This window comes from Neolamprologus brichardi, chromosome 1 (assembly GCF_056152115.1).
Source record: "Neolamprologus brichardi isolate AB-2024 chromosome 1, ASM5615211v1, whole genome shotgun sequence".
NCBI classification, from domain to species: domain Eukaryota; kingdom Metazoa; phylum Chordata; class Actinopteri; order Cichliformes; family Cichlidae; genus Neolamprologus; species Neolamprologus brichardi.
In genome coordinates, this window is record NC_142104.1 from 22,733,918 (window position 1) to 22,752,586 (window position 18,669).

The window sequence follows — 18,669 nt, forward strand, 5'->3', positions numbered from 1 at the left end:
ATGCTTGTAGACAAATTGGACAGGCCAATGCGGTATGGTCACACTGAAACCACTTTAAGGACATACTCCTGCTTACAAGTGCTGAACAAGTCAAGCTTACAGGAGATAGAGATGGATGCCTGTCTGCGGCAAATGGGTTTTAATACACAAGTGTCAGTAATTATATAATTGCAGGTGAAATCGCCATCAATGAAAGACGGCCTGAGCAATAACACAGACTAAAACAGTTGGCAGAGAGCAGAGGGATCTCACAAGTTATGATGACTTTATATCCCAGAAAAAGCAAAATAGTCCCAGGACAAACAAGCTAAGTGCTGGTTTGGCTGAGAAAGCAGACAGCAAAGTGCACCAGGGAGGGGAAAGAGCTGGAGGGAGACAGCAGTGGACCAACATGGAGGCAGGAGCCATGTGTTAGCACAGTTCATGACACACAAACTGTGTAACTAAAAGTCTGCAAAGGCACAGTCTCTCTTTTCACTCTGATTTGTGTCCATCTTCTTTGCTTGCTGGTATTAGCATCAGTGTGCATCCCATCCCCCCGAACTCCATGCACACCCACAGTCAGCTACTCCGCTCCCTTCCTTCTGCTCTGCAGAGAGACGTGCAGGTTTGGCGAGGCCCAGAGGATGAAGTGGCGTGGGAAGGGTTAAGTCCAAACAGATCCATCTGCTTCCTCGTCTGTCCTCCTGGCTGGCTGCTGGCCCCAGCCCAGCTTTTACACAGTTTGAAGCCTGACGCAAAGCATACACAAACAGACACAACTGGACTGCACACATCAAAAGCCACCATGCTGACAGGTATGAGTATTTTTGCAAAGCACTTTGTGATTTACAGGGGGAAATGTTTTCCAGATAGCAATAAACAAGATACTAATGCTCTTTTTTCTGTCCCTTTTTATTCAACATTTGAAAATATCTTTAGTTTCACTAAATTCACTCAGAACATACAAAAAGACAGCTACAAGAAAAACTCCAGACCTATTTACTATATTTTTATAACTATATTTTAAAAATGTTTAATGTTTAGAACAGTAAAGGCAAGGCAAGGCAAGTTTATTTGTATAGCACAATTCAACAGCAAGGTGATTCAAAATGCTTTACAGAGACATTAGAAACAAAAACAAATAAAAAGCATGATTTAAAATTGATTAAAACAAGCAAACAAACTAATTAACAAACAAACAAAACAGTATATAAAATCAAAACAGATAAAATCAGAACAGTAGATAAAATCAGTAGTTAAAATGTAAGTTTTGAAATTTAAGCTTAAAAGTGTGGATTTGGTGCTTTATTCAAATGCAGCTGAGAATAAGTGAGTCTTCAACCTGGATTTAAATAAACTGAGTGTTTCAGCTGATCTGAGGCTTTCTGGGAGTTTGTTCCAGATATAAGGAGCATAAAAGCTGAATGCAGCTTCTCCGTGTCTGGTTCTGACTCTGGGAACTGATAAAAGACCGGATCCAGATGACCTGAGGGATCTGGAAGGTTCATACTGGGTCAGGAGGTCACTGATGTATTTTGGTCCTAAACCATTCAGAGCTTTATAGACCAGCATCAGAACTTTAATGTCTATCCTCTGACGGACAGGCAGCCAGTGTAAAGACCTCAGAGCTGGACTGATGTGGTCCACTTTTTTGGTCTTAGTGAGGACTCGAGCAGCAGAGTTCTGAATGAGCTGTAGTTGTCTGACTGATTTTTTAGGTAGACCTGTAAAGATGCTGTTACAGTAATCAAGCCTACTAAAGATGAATGCATGGACTAGTTTTTCCAGGTCCTGTTGAGACATCAGATCTTTTATCCTTGAAATATTCTTGAGGTGATAGTAAGCTGATTTTGTTATTGTCTTAATGTGTTTTTCTAAGTTTAGGTCTGCATCCATCACTACACCCAAAGTTAGCCTGTCACAGAATGTTCATCGTTATTAAATGGGCATTTTTGCCCATTTTGGTTGGACTCAAACCTGGTGCCCCCTGCATTTCAGCCATATAGCATTTGTCTTCCGCTCAATCACTGAACTAAACTAGTGGCCTGAATTTTTATCTAAGAAGTGATTCTGAGGACCATGTTTAAAATCTGTCCTTGGCTGAGAAGTTACAGTTATAAAGGCCAGCATTTTATTTTTTCTTTCACTGTGCTGTCAGTAAAGTATCTACAATGATACACCCACTCAGAAGCCTTGAAGCTAAAGAAGCCTTTCTAAAACATCTCCAACAATATTCAAAACACAGCACAGTGAAGTTAAGGACGTTAATGTGAACTAGATGAATGGTCAGTCACACAGAGCTCATGATTATAATCACAATTAGAGTGCACGTAAACACTGATCCCCATTTTTTTGTATCCACAAGTGAAAACTAGGGGATTTTTAGTGTCAACAATAACACTAAACACCAAAAGCACAGAAAGAGTCAATATAAAGCAAGAAGGCTGAAGTAGAGAAATAAGCTTAGTAGAGAAGCATACAAAAAAAAAATCTCCACCTATAAAAACTCTTTCAGTTGTGTTCATGTTCAGACCCATCCATGCCACATACACAGCCGAACAGCTGCAGGAAATCAAAGGCAGAGGCATAAAGGAAGGGGACACCGGTGTGCACTGCTGCACGCACCCTTATAAAAAGCATACGTTGTCACTGAGAGGGACAGGCTGTCTGATGAAGGAACACCTGGCTAGGGAGAGGCCCAAACCTGCTGAACCTTCGCAGTCTTGCTGCATTTGCACTGAAACAACACAATAGAGGGCTACTCCTGTGCAGTATACTATTCTGCATTTGCAAAGGTGAAGTTAACACAGAAGGACTCTGTTTAGGCTGTTGACACTGAGGTGTGGGAGAGTGAATAGGAGAAAAGACAAGAGAGAGATAGAGAGAGGGGCGTGCAGACTTACACTGTGTCAGACAACAAGGTCAGCCCATCCCCGGAGAGGTGTTGGCTTTCTAACAGAGCATAGCTACTTGAAACCAAGGTCACTGCTCTGTGGCTGCGAGAGGGACTGGAGAGTGGGGCCAGACAGGGACAGCTTTGCCACATATGTTGTGCAGCCTCAGTGAGTGAGTAACTGGGATTTCGTAGGTCTGTTTGTGTGTGAGCATGGCTTGAATGGATGAAATTTAGATCAGTGGCAGAAAATAAATAAATAAAAGAACAAATAACATATCTACACCCACTCAGGGCTAAATTTCCTGAAACCAGATGCTTTTCTGACATAAACAAATCAGAACACAGTCCATTATCGGTGCTATTATGGCTAGAAACTGTAGAGTACGGATCTTAGCCGCTCTCTGCACTCATTCAACATTTAATGGCCCTTTGCTTGCCTTTTTTTTTTTTTTTTTTTAAACTGCTGTTCTAGGAGAGGAGATTTACTGAGTAGCACAGATTCTAAACACAGTAAAACATATGGTTAAGTTTTGCAATTTATACCAACTCTTAATCCAGGTTAAGCCATTGCAACTGACACAGAAGCATGAAACTGAAAACAAGACAACATGAATCGCTTTGTTATCTTTCCACTGTCCTCACTTTCAATAATAAATAATAAGGGTTATTTCTGCTCACAATGGGCGTTTGGAGGGTGACCATGCATATCTGCATGATTAGTCCACGCCATTAAGGAAATGTGTCTGTGTTACCCGACATAAAAGCAGTTGATGCTTTTTCCTGTTCGGCCATTTAGTAAGTACTTTTTAAGTATATTAAATCCCACTTACAAAAAGCTTCCTTTTGGTGGAAAACCAAAACCTCTTTTTTAGCACCAATTTTGAAGTTCGCTTAACCAATTATACAAACACTTATTTAATCTATCAAACAATGTTGGCACGCGACAGCATGTGTCATTGCTTGTGCACTTGTCAGTAAGATCTAAGACAACATTTGAGAGCTTGAAAATATGAATACGATTTAGGCCTGCACACACTATCACCACCACCCAGCATTTCTATTTATGCACAACAGCCACAGGGGCTGAAAGAGGGTTATTGGATGGACAAACAAAACCAAACTGTGTAGGGAAGGGAGGACTACTTCAATGTTATCTTATCCTCCCCCACCTTGGACAACGGCCTAGCAGCTCTAAAATTAGCCGTCACATCTAAACACAGTCTTTGGTGTAGCAGCTACTCTTTGATGGGAACTTGGCTCATGGCTGACACACTGAAAGCGCACTCAAGCCTGTCTCAAAATGTAGAGATGAAGCCGAGATAGTACACAAATACAAACCAGACGAGCATAGCCCTCTCAATTTTTACAAATAATCTAGAAGAATATGGAGGAAGTTATTATTTTAACTGATTTCCCCTTAAAGAAAGAATGTAATGTAATGTAACAATTGTAATTTTACAAAATGACAAGCATCTTCTAACAATAAATAAATCCAACAATAATTATACTGCCACATGACAAAAATGAAAGTGAGCCGTGATGTGATGTTTAAGATCAGTTCGAAAAACAAGAAATGAAAGAAGAAAAATGTGACTCAGCAAGGAGACTTTGTTTTTTTTAAATACAGGGTTCCAGATGATGATAGAATAAGTAGCTGGCAATTCATAGACCACCAACATCATGAAGCAGCAGTGAGCCTAAATCAGTCTAACCATCAGGTACACTTCCTCTTTGTGCGTGCGTGTATTAACATGTATTTTAGCTTGAGGAAAACACTGCCTGAGAAACAACCATGACCTCCCAGCAAGAGCAGATTTAATGTTTTTTTTTTTTTTTTTTTTTTTTTTTTAAATAGATGAAAGCAGACCAACATCCTTTGTTCATAACTATGCAGTGATACCACTATTTTGTGTGTTTTTAAGCAAATATAGGAGCGGGATTAGATATAAATGCTATGTTTACAGTATTGAATGCGTTGGCCACTCACACTCTCTCCCTCTCTCTAGGTGTATAACATTTTGTATACGCATGCATTCTTTAACAAAAATATACAATAAAAAGACAGAGAGAAAACCCTAAAGAATAATAAATTAGAGAAATGTCCAATCTGATTGTGCACAAATGCAGTATGAAATATAGCAGCATGCAGTGATGAGGGGGCCAAGCAGTTCAGCAGGTTACAGTCACCATGGCAACCAGATCTGAATAGTGTTAAAAGCGCTGAAAAGAAAAAAGTATTTATTTCCCCTTTTTGCAGTACCCCTTGGTCATTCTTAATGGAATGGTTTTTTTTTGTTTTTTTTGTTTTTTTTTTTTTTTTTGGGGGGGGGGGGGGGGGTGCCTGTGGTCTGTGAATATAACCCAATCACCCAATTGTAAAGTCAAGGTGGCATGTTATCAAACAAAAGACCACATTTCTCTTGTAGCTTCCAACAGAGTTCAAATACAGATTTGTAGAATTTAATTTTAACAAAAAACCAACTGTGTCAATTTTTCTGTGAGGATTGAAAAATAAAAAAACAAAACAAAAACAAAAACTGGACTACATGTTGATTTAATACCTTCCAAAATGGCTGAAATTGGTGCCACGAGCTGATGTGAACTCTGCTCTCCTAGGAATTCATAAGAGTCCTTTTTTGAAAACCAAGTGTAATTGCACGTGGTTTGAAAATCACATGCATAAATGAACACTCAATAAAACCTACTGGCATAGCTAGACTGCTTGATATAGTGACACAAAAATTAAGTTAGAAATTATGAAAAAACCCCAAAAAAACAAAAACGATGATCTATGAAAAGAGGTAATAACAGTTGAACTTCTTCACCCCCAATTATGTGTTGGTTCGCAAATATGGTGTCAACTGTCTCTAAATACATGCTATTAAATTCTTACAAACAGAATAAATGGATTTGCAATGTCCATGGCTTCTAAGACTCAATCATGTTCTGCCAAATTACTTAAACCACTTTTCACCACTGAAATAATCTGTTAACTATCCCAAATTCATGGCAGAAAAAACAGCATTAATAAGGAGCAAGCTCAATGCTGCAAGATGTGTTTATGTGCCTGCCGCCATGCAATGCTTTGTATTCTTTTCACTCTCACACCTACGAGTTACTTCCACTCACTCATAGTGCTAAATGGTCTGAACCTTCATTACACGGAGAAGACTGGCCTCCCACTCACTACCCACTAGAAATGGCATTCTGCCACATGGGGAAGAGGGTGTCTGTGTGAGTGTGCTAAAAAAGCACAGGACAATGACACAAAAACAATGAGGGAGTAGTTAAACTCTCTCACAGCCTGTGATCCTTGAAATATTTCACATCAAATGCAAGTCAAAGTCCAACACGCTGTTATGGAGCCGCTGGGTAGGAAGCTAAGCTTAGTACTGCATTCCCCGTCTTCCCATTTTCCTGAATCTCAACAATCTATAGCGGACCTCAAATTCCTATGCCTAAGATGTGAGCTCTCTGCCATTCAGTGTGGCTATTAGCGTATTTCTGCAAACTCTATACCACAGTGCTTTGCCTGTTCCCTGTAAACAGGCTCCTTCTATACAGCATCAGTATGCAGTTTGCTTCAGGGGGAGGAGGAGCAGTAGCACAGGAGAGGAAAAGGGAAGGCTGGGAAAACAAAGCCTCTATGGTCGTCTCTCCAGCCGGGCCATGCCGAGCCGCAGTAGCGGGGGCGAGTTATGTAATGTGACTGGCAGGGCCCACTTCCCTGTTCAGAGCTGCCGCTCACACTAATCCCCACTGAGGAACAAGCCCTGCTTTAGAGAAGGAAGAGGAGATAGAAGGGGAGTTGTGAGGGAGCCAGTGGAGGAGGTGTGATTACAAGAATTTTTCCCTTTCATCTGCACCAAATCGAACACCCAGACATCTCCCCTCTCAGCTCCTCTTTTGAAAGATAAAAGAATTATATCAGCACTGCTGATGGCTGGCTACAGCATAGACTGAGACAGAAGCCATGAAGTAAAGACACGTTCCCATCACTTAGGAATCTTTCTGATGACTAATTTATCAGTTGTTTAAAGCAGAGAAAGACTAAAAACAAGAAAACAGGATACAATCATGTGCTACATGTGAATTTAGAATCCTTCGATAGTCAAATCATATTTTAAATGCTGCAGATCTGTGTGGTTCTTCCTGTCCACACAGAACGTGGTTAATGGCAACATACTGGCCAGAGACCATAAAGTCAAACCTGACTTTAGGCGACAAAAGGCATATCAAAGAATACCTCTGATAATGGTTAATCAGTAATCAAACCTGGAACTGCCACTGGATAGACATGACAAGTCTATCACTTCATATGTGGATGGGGCTTCAGCTACACAACTTCAGATTTATTTATCTAGTGTGCCAGCAGCCTTTCGTTGTTACAGGTTAGTGTCCACACTGCCTGTGCAGAATGCTGCTACGCATGTGTCAGTTTACTCGGACACAGCCAATATACAACCGCTCATTTTCTACAACAAAGTGCTGCAGAACTGGCTGCTTCACTCAGCTGTCATCTGCTTACTTTTCACCTTGCTTGTTTACAATTTCCAGACACAGAAGGAAAGAGGGGCGCAGCCGTCTGTTGAGGCTGCTAGTGGTGGGTGGCATCAACCAACAGAAAACTGGAATTGCATATAATAAAACAAACAAACAAACAAGCAAACAGAAAATTATATTAACTAGCTGGTATTTCTGGTGGTTACTAGTGAGGACAGACAAATGGTGGTCATAGTTCACACAAGACACAAGCTCATAAACGTAGTTCTACAAACATATTTGCTAAACATTTCTGTCAAAACGCAGTATGGATGCTGATTAATAAAGAAGTCGGCGTAGGGGCTTTGGTGCACTGTAGTAGAACCTCTTCTTTCAGTCATGTTATAAAAAATCTGTGCTCATTATGCAACCCATTCAGCTACACGATCTTGATCAGGAATCTCTACTTCAGGCCGAGAAAAATGAATGTGAGAAAAGATAACGCTAAAATGATGTCTGCACCATTTGTACGAGCAGATCACTGTTAACCTCACATAAAACTCACGCAGACAACTCATGCAGACATGACACCAAAACAGTCATGTTGGTAATAATAAACACACATGGCAGAGAAAAGAACAAGTAATCACCAGGAACCTCAGTCAATTCTGCTAACCACGGAGACCAGGTGGAGGATTTAAAGCGGTTAAAAATAAAAGTCTGATTCTGATTTACTGAGCTGCTTGCCTGGAAACCATGTGACCAGCATCACATGAGGAGAGGGAGGAGGAGAGTGGCAAAGCGCACACGCACACACACACACACACACACACACACACACACACACACACACACACAATGTGCTCCACTCCTGGCACCATAATAAGCTTTGTGATCAGTTTCCTTGGTTTCCACTGACAGTAAGCAGATATAGGCAGCTCGGAGAGGTAAACAGAAGCTGCTCTTGCTAGTGCACGGCCACAGGCGCAGAGACGCGAGAGAGGCGGATGGGGAGGAAGCGCAAGCGAGTCAAAAACAGAGAGAGATGAATTTGTGCAGAAGAAGAGGTGCATAGGCAGCCTCGCAGCTGTTGGGTGTCGGGCAGTGCAGACAGTCCAGACGCTGAACCTTCAGCAGCTGATTTAAAAAAACCAAACAAAAAAAAGACCAAACAACAACACATTCAACTATTTTTTGCCCTTTCATTTCAATCTCATCTGTGAATTATATTTAACTGCTACCAACTTTACTGCATTTCCTGCCACAAGGCAGTGCGCGTTTGTTGATAGAAGTACATTAAAATGGGTTGTGCTCTCAGCTAGTCGCATTAATCAAACATAAAGATGTGTTTGTGCGTGTGCAATGCATGTGTGAGTGAGACAGATAGAGGGTAACGGAGGGCTTTTGTTGGACACATGCTAGTTCTGCACTACATGAGCTGTGACCTACTTTTTTACAGTCTCACACACACAAACACACACAGCCTTTGACAATGGGACAGGAAAGCAGAGGTTAGGCTTGCACTAAGCCCTATTCTTAATACATGCATTCCAATGGATAGAGCTCAGGGGCTGCTGAGCTTTCAGCCTGCCTGTTGGTACAAGCATCTCCTGCACAGTCTCATGCATGCCTAACAATACAGAGTAAATCCGACTACTTGTAGCATTTAAGCACATATGTGCATGTAAAGGGTCTAATGATAAGTAGAAAAAAAGAGCATTTTATAACTGATATATATTTGCAGCAAAAGTGAAAATTCTGAATAACAAAGTTTGCTTTTTAAAAATAAAACAAACCATTGGTAAGTATATAAGCTGCACTGCAACAAAACATGTTTGCCCTCATAGAAACACTAAACACAATTGTGATGTTTATTTCAATTTAGTCAGTAATGCATTAAAACATACCATATGATGATGCCATAGCACCAGTGGAGCTTTGATAGGCTTTGGGGGAAATAAAAAACTGCAAATCCCTTGAAAATGACATCTTTTCCTATTTTTGTAGTTAGCGGTGAGCATGAAACCACATGGAGGTTCATGCTGACAACTTGATGCCGTATATGCCAATGTAGGAGGTGCTCTGAACAGCTGATCAGATCGATAAACTGTTTGGATTATGTTTTTGCTGTTCCATGCACTTTTTACGTGATTTTTGCAAACCCCCAATTAGAGCATGGTGATATGACCAAAAATATTTATCACGATATAGATTTGAAAATTTGCGATAACGATATAACTGACGATATAACTGACGATATAATTGACACTAGACAAAATACTTTACAACTCCACAACTTTATTCGTGCAAAAAAATATTTAAAAAAAAATCAATGTATTTTCACTTAAACGAGCAGCTGTTTTTTAAGTGCATTCAAGTTATATAAAAATTCAACAGCACAAATGCAAATTCCTTGCTGACAGTTTAACCAAAAGGCATTTCCAGTGGAAATTGGCTGACATATCCTCAGCATAACCATGTATAATATCCACAAAACTTAAAAAGAGGTTATACACACACACAATACCGTAATACTATGCTGAAGCACAGTACGTATCACTCCGCGAGGCTCCTGCCGATGATAGCCGCAATGCTCCAACAATCCATCAAGCGGTGCGGGTTCGTGGCTTAGCAAAGTTGTACTAAAACATCTGACAGATTTTCGAGCGCCGTGTACCACATAAAATCGTTTCGAGGTCAGTAAACACAACCAGAATTCATACATAAGACACACGGGATTATAAGGGGCACTGTCGATTTTCAGAAAAATCAAAGGATTGATTTTAAGTGTGCCGTATTTTCCAAAAAACACGGTAATAACGACGGCCCGCTAGCATGCGCTACCAAAAATAGTGCTTTGTTGTGTATCTGACGGACGAAAGCTAAACCAGTTCCACACCACTGAAGTTGCAGCATTTTTACAAACCAAATGTGGTTCATCCGTTTCATTCAACAATCCGCTTTCGCCTTTCTCATTCTCTGTCGCCGGCACGCTTTTTCCGCCATGTGCGTATGAAAACAAAGGCACTGCGCATGCGTGTTTTACCCATATTCTATTGCGATATTTCATTTTCCTATCATTGCCCGACATTACACCGGTATTACTGTGAACGGTATGATATGGCCCAGCCCTACCCCCAATTGGAAGAAAACAGTGGTCTGGGACATGTTAAATCCGGTATATCCAAGTCCAATTTGTCTGGTTTTAGATGCCAAAAGAATTATTACTCTAGCTTATTTGGTTACACCTGGATTTGAAAATGGATGTTCGATAGTAAAGGGCATGTTGGGAATAACACGGAGAGACTGTCACACCGCACCAGAGCTGGAGTTATCCATTTTTTCATTTTTCTTTAATAGAAACTGGTTTTACACAAGATCATATCATCTGACTACCTTTAAAGCTGTTAAAAACTAAAAAACTGATGCAGTAATATTAAAAATGAATGACACTCAAACAGCAAGAAAAGCCATATGCAACAGTTAAGCCAATCTACTTGATTAAATTCTATGTTATTTTAGGTTTGCATTATGTGTCAGCAGTAAGCTTCAATTTTCCTGTAAGGAGAGCTAACAACGTTGAAGGGGGACTAACAACAAACCCATCTGAATGCTTTTCATGCTAGAAAACAAGTTTACTTGCAAAATATCCAAATCTATCTAATGCTTGGTGGGCTCTACAAATATATCACAATCAAATTAGTCAAGAACTTCAGGAGAACAAGCTATGAATACAGGGTCACCTAAACTAAAGAGAGGTCAATTCAGAGCTAACTCTCCAATTCATAGCAAACACCTGAAAACTTCTCCATGTGAATATCATTTGATTCCTCTGCTCTCCTCGTAAAGAACGTATTTGCACACAACATGCATCCCAATCCCAAAAAGCCCTCAAAAGAAACAAACAGCCATAAAACATCTTTTTAAGAAGAAACTTCTTGCTAGTAGAGGTTCAGTGAAAGAGGCCTAAAAAAAACCAAGTAAAAAATTATATTTGTCAACATACCGATTCCATGGCTGTAGGAGAATGTCAGTGGGCTAAAATCCAAATAGAAAGTACACCTGCTGCTGCAGAATCCACGAATTCTGAAAAAGGATAACAAAAAAAATATATATATATAATATATATAAAATGATTGAACAGCAAAACACAAGCAGTCTCATATTTTTATGCAACACACTCAGATGGACGGAGAGGGTAAAATGTATCCTCAAAGGATCTCTTAGTTAAATAACTGAGAAAAGCAGTGAAGCATTTTGTCCCCACATTTGCTCCACCAACTGAACACTAGATACTCATATCTTTGTCTTATCCAAAACATGTTACCTCATGTGCTTCAAAGTGATTTCAATATGTTACAAAGATAAACTTTTCCTTATCCTTAACCTTCCGCGTCTGGACATGTCATGTCCACACAATTTGAATTTCCATACACCAGTATCCTTTTTATGACTGTATAGTCTGGAAAAAAATATTCAACCTCTGAACAACAAGTGACTATATGAAATAGGTCAGAGACAGGTCAACAAGTAATGGCATAAAGAGAAATCCTGAAGTCAGTGTACTGCTGTTGGCCCTGCCCCCAGTCCAACCACACAATGAGGACAAGGGTTTATCAGGATTTAGGCAGCGGGACATGGGAGGGTATTTAACAGGGGCCCAGTGTTGGGTTTGGCATTCCGGTGATTTTGGGACAAAACTCCAATCTGAACCCACACGTATTTCATCATTTCATATGCTTTAATGCATTATAACAGGGCTAAAAGGGAAAATTCAATAGCATCTTGTTTTCACTTTTAGCACAGGCAGGGTGGCAAGTGTGAATGCAAGACAGGATTAAGGTCAGACCTCCCTAGGAGGGCCTGAGTGGTAAGGAGGATGATGGTTAGATGTGCATTTGTGTTTGTACTGGAGTGGAACCTGTGGGGGCTTTCCCAGTGGGAAGTACAGGATTGATGGATTGTTACAATCCAGACAGGGAGTACAACACTACCCTCCCAGAGTTTGTAATACAGGATAAGGACAATCCATCTTATTGATCACACACAAAAAAAAACGCCAACAAAAAACCAACTGACAAAGACCATAACGATGAAACCAAAGCCAACTTTGGTAGATAAGGTTAATCGGTCGAGTCGCATTATAGTGCTTAACACACCATATTACTAAGAATAAAAGTGTTTGAAATTTAACAACTGTTATCTGTACAATATAGTAAAACACTGCATTGTGTCACTCCAGAGACAGTGAAAATATGTTCCCTTATTGTTAAAAAATAAATTAAAAAATAAAAATAATATCCCCATTCCTTTCCCCTTCAGCATGACAACTCAGACAACATGTTGCACAAATAACTTGTTTTGAGCGTGATTCAAGCACTACTACCTTCTCCAGAGAACTTTGCAGGATTTGAGATTTTTTTTGTCAGCTTTCTACAAAATGCTTCTGCAGACACATACATTGCTTAAAAAAAGGACTGACTGTATCTGGACATGCATATTTGATTCTGCTCAGCCTGTATTGCAGAGTATATCAAAGAGAGCAGTGTTTTATATTTTAATTATACTCTGTTAAACGGAAAAAAAAGACAGCCGACCTGTCCCTTTGCACAAATTCTTTTAGAAGTAACTGCTAAGGAAATACGAGGGACATAAGAAGTTCAACTACCGTGCAGAACAGATGACAGATATCCATCTTCAGGGAGATAATCAAACAGGTGCCAATGAAATAAGCAAGAAAGAAAAATGGATCATCACATGAAATCTGCGGTGAGAATCACAAAATATGTGTGCATTGCTCAGGAAACAAAAGCCAACTAACACCAAGGTGGAACTTACTGATGGTTTCTTCTTAGATAAAGAGCGTTGACTAAGCTACACCAGGAGAGCATGAGAGAGTGACACATATGTGCTGCACATGCACAAAATCTACTGAACAGGCAAATTTAGACAAAACATTAACCCGACTGACATGAGTCCCATAAAAGCCTAACTTTTGACTGTAGAAGTCTCCAAACGCTGACACGTTTCTATGTTTTCTATACAACTGTGTACGATTTGTTTCTATACTAATGCAGATCAACAGGTTGAAACACCTGCTTAAAGTGTGGCTCCACTTAACTCCTCTTAGTAAAAAGCCTCGCCTTCAAACTATGCAGAGCTGACTTCAAACATTTAACATGATCATGCATAATTAGAAGACATTTCTAGCTCTGCATCACCATGACAACAGGCCTGCATATTCACTTCTGCATCTTCACTGTCACCATTATCAAGCTGCTGAAATATCAGCAGTGTTTTTCAGATTGCTTCACCAACTTTATTGCAGCACTGCAGGTCACATGTCAGCGAGGAACAGAAGAATATGTGAGGCACGGTGCAATAAGCTACAACATGTGTGCACTTCTACAAGCCTTTCTAAACCCTGCTCTAAGGTGAGCGAGCTAGTGAGACCAGCCCTGGTTTTAATGGTGACCTTCAACAAGAATCAGAGCCCGTCTTTGATGCTGACAGACTATGACTGATGAAAGAGATAAATCTCTTCACTGAAGCTTGGAGAATAGAACTGCGCCTAGACTGACTCAAACATTTGGTTGCAGCAAACAAAAAAAAGAAAAAAGACGGAGGCATAATTTAGAGAGCTTTACTTACCTAACCATCTCGTCAGCTGTATCAACACTGCAAATGTCCTGCCGTTTAAACTTAAGACTAGACTCACTGTGTGCAGTGAGGACAGAGACCAACAGTTCCATGTGAATGACCACTAATGGCACCTGAAGTGCGTGTTCTCTTTGTGTAAAGAGAAAGGCCTTCTCTGGATGTTCTGGGATTAAGGAGGACAGGCAAGATTTAACACAGGTTTCAGGGCACAGATATCTTTTTGCTTCACTTTCTGCAAACCTGAATCACTATTTGTTTTCCATCAGAAGTCTGGACCATAAAACACAAACTCGACAGTGCTCCCCAAGGCTATAGCGCACCTCTTCAGTCAGCTCTGTGTCTGGCTGTCCTATCATAGAGCAGATCAGAGGCAGCTGAAAGCCAACCTGGAACAACAGCTCAGGACCTTGTCTGATTTCATAAAGAGTGTCACAGGCCACATCGGCATCGTGCAAGGGCATTCAGACCAGAAATACTGCAGGACTTTACTGAGGTAAGAAACTGAAACAAAAAGTTGTGTTTTTCTTTGATATCACAAAGCTGTACTGCAAAAACTAGAAATAATGAACACATGGAATGGGGTGAACCAATGCGGTATAGACTGGGGTGCACATAAGTGGACCAAATAAGAAGTTGCAACGCGTGTTTGCGTACATATAAAAGGCACTGTTTTTGTCCGCTAAAGTGGGATTTTCACGGCATATTCTGCACCACATCTCTTTGCGTTCATCATTTGTTTGAAGCCAGCTCACCTCCTGCAACCATACGCGCTTCTTTTGCGGATTGGACTCTTTGGAGGTGGAGGAACACCAAAGTAATTGCTTAAAGGAGCTTGCTTCTTTGACATCTTTAAGAGTTCTAAACAAATCTCTGTCCTCCTCCTGAAAATCTTATGTACGCAAACACACGTTGCAACTTCTTATCTGGTGCGCGTCTTTAATTTTGACAGCGAATGTGCACCTGCTGACCACTTATGTGCATCCCTGGGTATAGAGACCTGCACATCAAAACAACTCCAGCACAATGGCCAACAAACAACAGGTCAGTTTGTCCATCTGTCATTTCATGTCTCAAAAAAAGAGAACTCAACGAACAATTTTTGGGTATATGTAGGGATAGGTATCGAAAACCGGTTCTTGTTGAGAACCGGTTCCCACTGTTTCAATTCCTTGGAATTGTTTGCCATTTTTGCATTTTTAATTCCGCTCCGGACTCGTGAACCTCAACCCAGCAGCAGCGGTAACGTTTGCATGTCCTCTCCCGTTAATGCGGCAGGTAAATAATCAACTAACAGTGCATATTATGTTAGCGCGATCTGCCAAAACCTGCCATTACTGTGCATTTAGGTGACCATGATGAGAGACACAGAGTCTGGCTGGCTCAGATGCTGGCAGTTCTCGCTGCAGTCTACCGGTAGCGTCTCCTTTCAGGCCAGGATAGACTAATGTCACCGAGCAGTGACTAAGTTTGTGGTCAAAGCCTTGCACCCATTTGCCACAGCAGATGCCCCCAATTTTCGGTAAGTGAATGTGTTTAATTGTAGGCAGGATCATTACTGGATATTCTTGTGTAATTGCTACAGAATAATTTATGTTATACTTTGTTATTGCTACAGAAGAATATTTATTTTATTATTTTACATTTACATTTTTTTTTCCTGGGGACACTGTGACACCCCCTTGAAGAGCCGTAGGCTGTGGATCTCTTAAGATCTCACTGTTGGGTTTGTAAGGCCATGTTACTCCTAAATTTCTATCTTGTTCAAAGAGACGATATAAAACAAAGTTCTAAGCTATTCGACCTTAGTGTTCTCCTTTTTTAAAAAGAATCGATAAGAGAATCGATAAAGAATCGAATCGTTAAACAGAATCGAAAATGGAATCGGAATCGTGAAAATCTTATCAATACCCATCCCTAGGTATATGCGATCAATATTTCAATCACTAAAAACAGCAAGGTCCTTCCAGAGTAGAGCAGGGCGATATGACCAAAAATATTTATCACAATATGCATTTGAAAATTTGCGATAACAATGTAACTGACGATATAATTGACACTAGACAAAATACTTTACAACTCCACAACTTTATTAGTGTAAACCCCCCCCCACCATCAATGTATTTTCACGTAAACAAGCAGCTGTTTTTATCTGCATTAAAGTGATATAAAAATTTAACAGCACAAATGCAAATTCCTTGCTGACAGTTTAACCAAAAGGCATTTCCAGTGGAAATTGGCCGACATATCCTCAGCATAACCATGTATAATATCCACAAAACTTAAAAAGAGGTTATACACACACACACACACAATGTGGTAATATTATATTGAAGTACAGTACATATCACTCCCCCAGACTCCTGCCTACGATAGCCATAATCCTCCGACAATCCATCAAGCGGTGCGGGTTCGTAGCTTAGCAAAGTCATACTAAAACATTTGACAGATGTTCGAGCGCCGTGTACCACATAAAATCATTTCGAGGTCAGTAAACACAACCAGAATTCATACATAAGGCACACGGGATTATAAGGGGCACTGTCGATTTTCAGACAAATCAAAGGATTGATTTTAAGTGAGTCGTATTTTCCAAAAAACACGGTAATAACGACGGCCCGCTAGCACGCTCTACCAAAAATAGTGCTTTGTTGTGTATCTGACGGACAAACGCTAAACCAGTTCCACACCACTGAAGTTGCAGCATTTTTACAAACCAATTCTGGTTCATCCGTTTCATTCACCGATCCACTTTCGCCCTTCTCATTCGCTGTTGTCACCGCCATGCTTTTTCTGCCATGTGCATATGTAAACAAAGGCACATATTCTATCGCGATATTTCATTTTCTTATCATTGCCCAACATTATACCGGTATTACCATGAACGCCCTCTGGAATATGGCCCAGCAGGATTCCAGAGGGCCACTTATTTACATACGTCTTGTGGATAATCACTCCACTTACACTAGAACCGTTATGCTAAGCCAACATTAGGTAGGTACTTTACATAGATTCATGTGAGGTTATTTTCAGGATCACTGCAGAGAGAATAACAGAGCAGTAGAGACAAATGGTAAATGGCCTGTATATAAGCAGTAATATTTAGACTAACTACCCTATGTTGTAAATCTAATTAAACCTTATTTTCAGTTACCCCCAAAATATTCTCGCAGCTTTAGATGATCCACCATTCACGAAGAAGGAGGGTTCATAAGGGTGGGTTAGCTTTTAACTGCAATACTCTGTTCGCAGGGAGCTGTGATCAAACTAAATGGCAAGTCAGTACATTTAACTGAAAGTACTAAGTACTATGATTAAGCATCATGTATATAAATATTTTTTAAATCAAAGCCAGAATTAGATGAGCCTCTTCACTTAGTAACCTAATATAGTTTTACCTGTTCAACAGACATCTGCTCACGTACGTCCACAAATTCCACACTGCACAAAGTTCAGGAAAAGGGTAAAAAACAAACAAACAAACAAACTCTGTCACCCTCTCACCCACTGTGTCTGCTGTTTCGTCTGTGGCACACAATTACTGTTTCACGGGTGGATAAAGCCACAGTAATTGAATGTTACATTAAATTGCAACCCACCCTCCCCTGATTCCCAGTCACAGCCACCAAGCCTTAATGCCTTTTCTGGTGGAAACCCTGGAATAACTATCTGCAACCACCATTTTGCCAAAACACACTGAAAAAAATGGGCTTGTACTGAAATAAAGTCTTGCTTTGCCCTTGAGGTGGGGGTCCCCATATGGACGTAACATCACATGTAAACCATTAATAGCATCTGAAGGGTGCCTGGTGTTGATGATAAACCCATGGTTATATTGAGTCTGAGATAAACAATATGAAGCAACAGCAGCTCAGCAGAACAGCCTGGGTTCAGCCTGCAGTATGTCAAAGGATCAGGTATCAGGCCTTATTGTAATATTTTAACTAATTAGATTCAGTCATCTGCTCCTCTATGCGCAAACACTGGAGGGGAAACCTGATACTGGAAGGGTGTGGGTAGACAGCTGTGGGAAGGGAGGATGGGCCAAGGGGAGGAGAGAGAAAAAGAGATGCACACCGCACATCTCCTCTTCAAAAACATCTACATTATTGATAAAGGCTGGTTTCTGCAGGGAGGGACCAGAGCACAGCGATCCTACACATCTCCAGCACGAGCCACCAATGCATATGCCATCATTTGAAGCTTTATTTAAAAAATAAATGAATAAATAAAAAAAAATATAAACACCACATACACTCATGCTTCAGCATGGAAGAACGGAGGAAAAATAAACAGAATAAGTGGGTGAATAAAGAAGCAGGGAGTTGGGACAAACTGCTTCTTTAGAAAACATAAGAAGGAGAGTCTGTTGGAGGGCTGTGAAGGGTGGATACCAGCTGAACAACAAACCAGCTATATAAAAGCCTGATATCAAAAGAAAGAAGAGGAGTGAGGGGAGGGGGAGAAGGGCTGCAATGAGAAGGCAGCAGCAGCACTCGTGACACAGTTAGCGACAGCGCTTGTTTGTTCGGCACAGCCATGCCGCGGCAAGCTCAGCTCGCACGCTCAGCTCCCTTCACTACGGCTCCACTGCTGTTGTCAAGGTAACAAGCTCTCTGGACTGAGGGGGAAAAAAAATCCTCACATTCAAA

The 18,669-nt window shown here is 40.6% G+C and overlaps 1 protein-coding gene across 2 annotated transcripts in view; it reads right to left on the reverse strand.

The window, feature by feature from the left end:
* The window catches only part of ankrd11 (ankyrin repeat domain 11), a 111,675-nt gene that overhangs the window by 72,872 nt on the left and 20,134 nt on the right, over window positions 1-18,669 (reverse strand). For both annotated transcript variants that reach the window (XM_006780284.3, XM_006780283.3), the window contains exon 2: window positions 11,367-11,446. The gene's annotated coding sequence lies outside the window, so the exon portion shown is untranslated. The remainder of the gene's footprint in view (window positions 1-11,366; window positions 11,447-18,669) is intronic.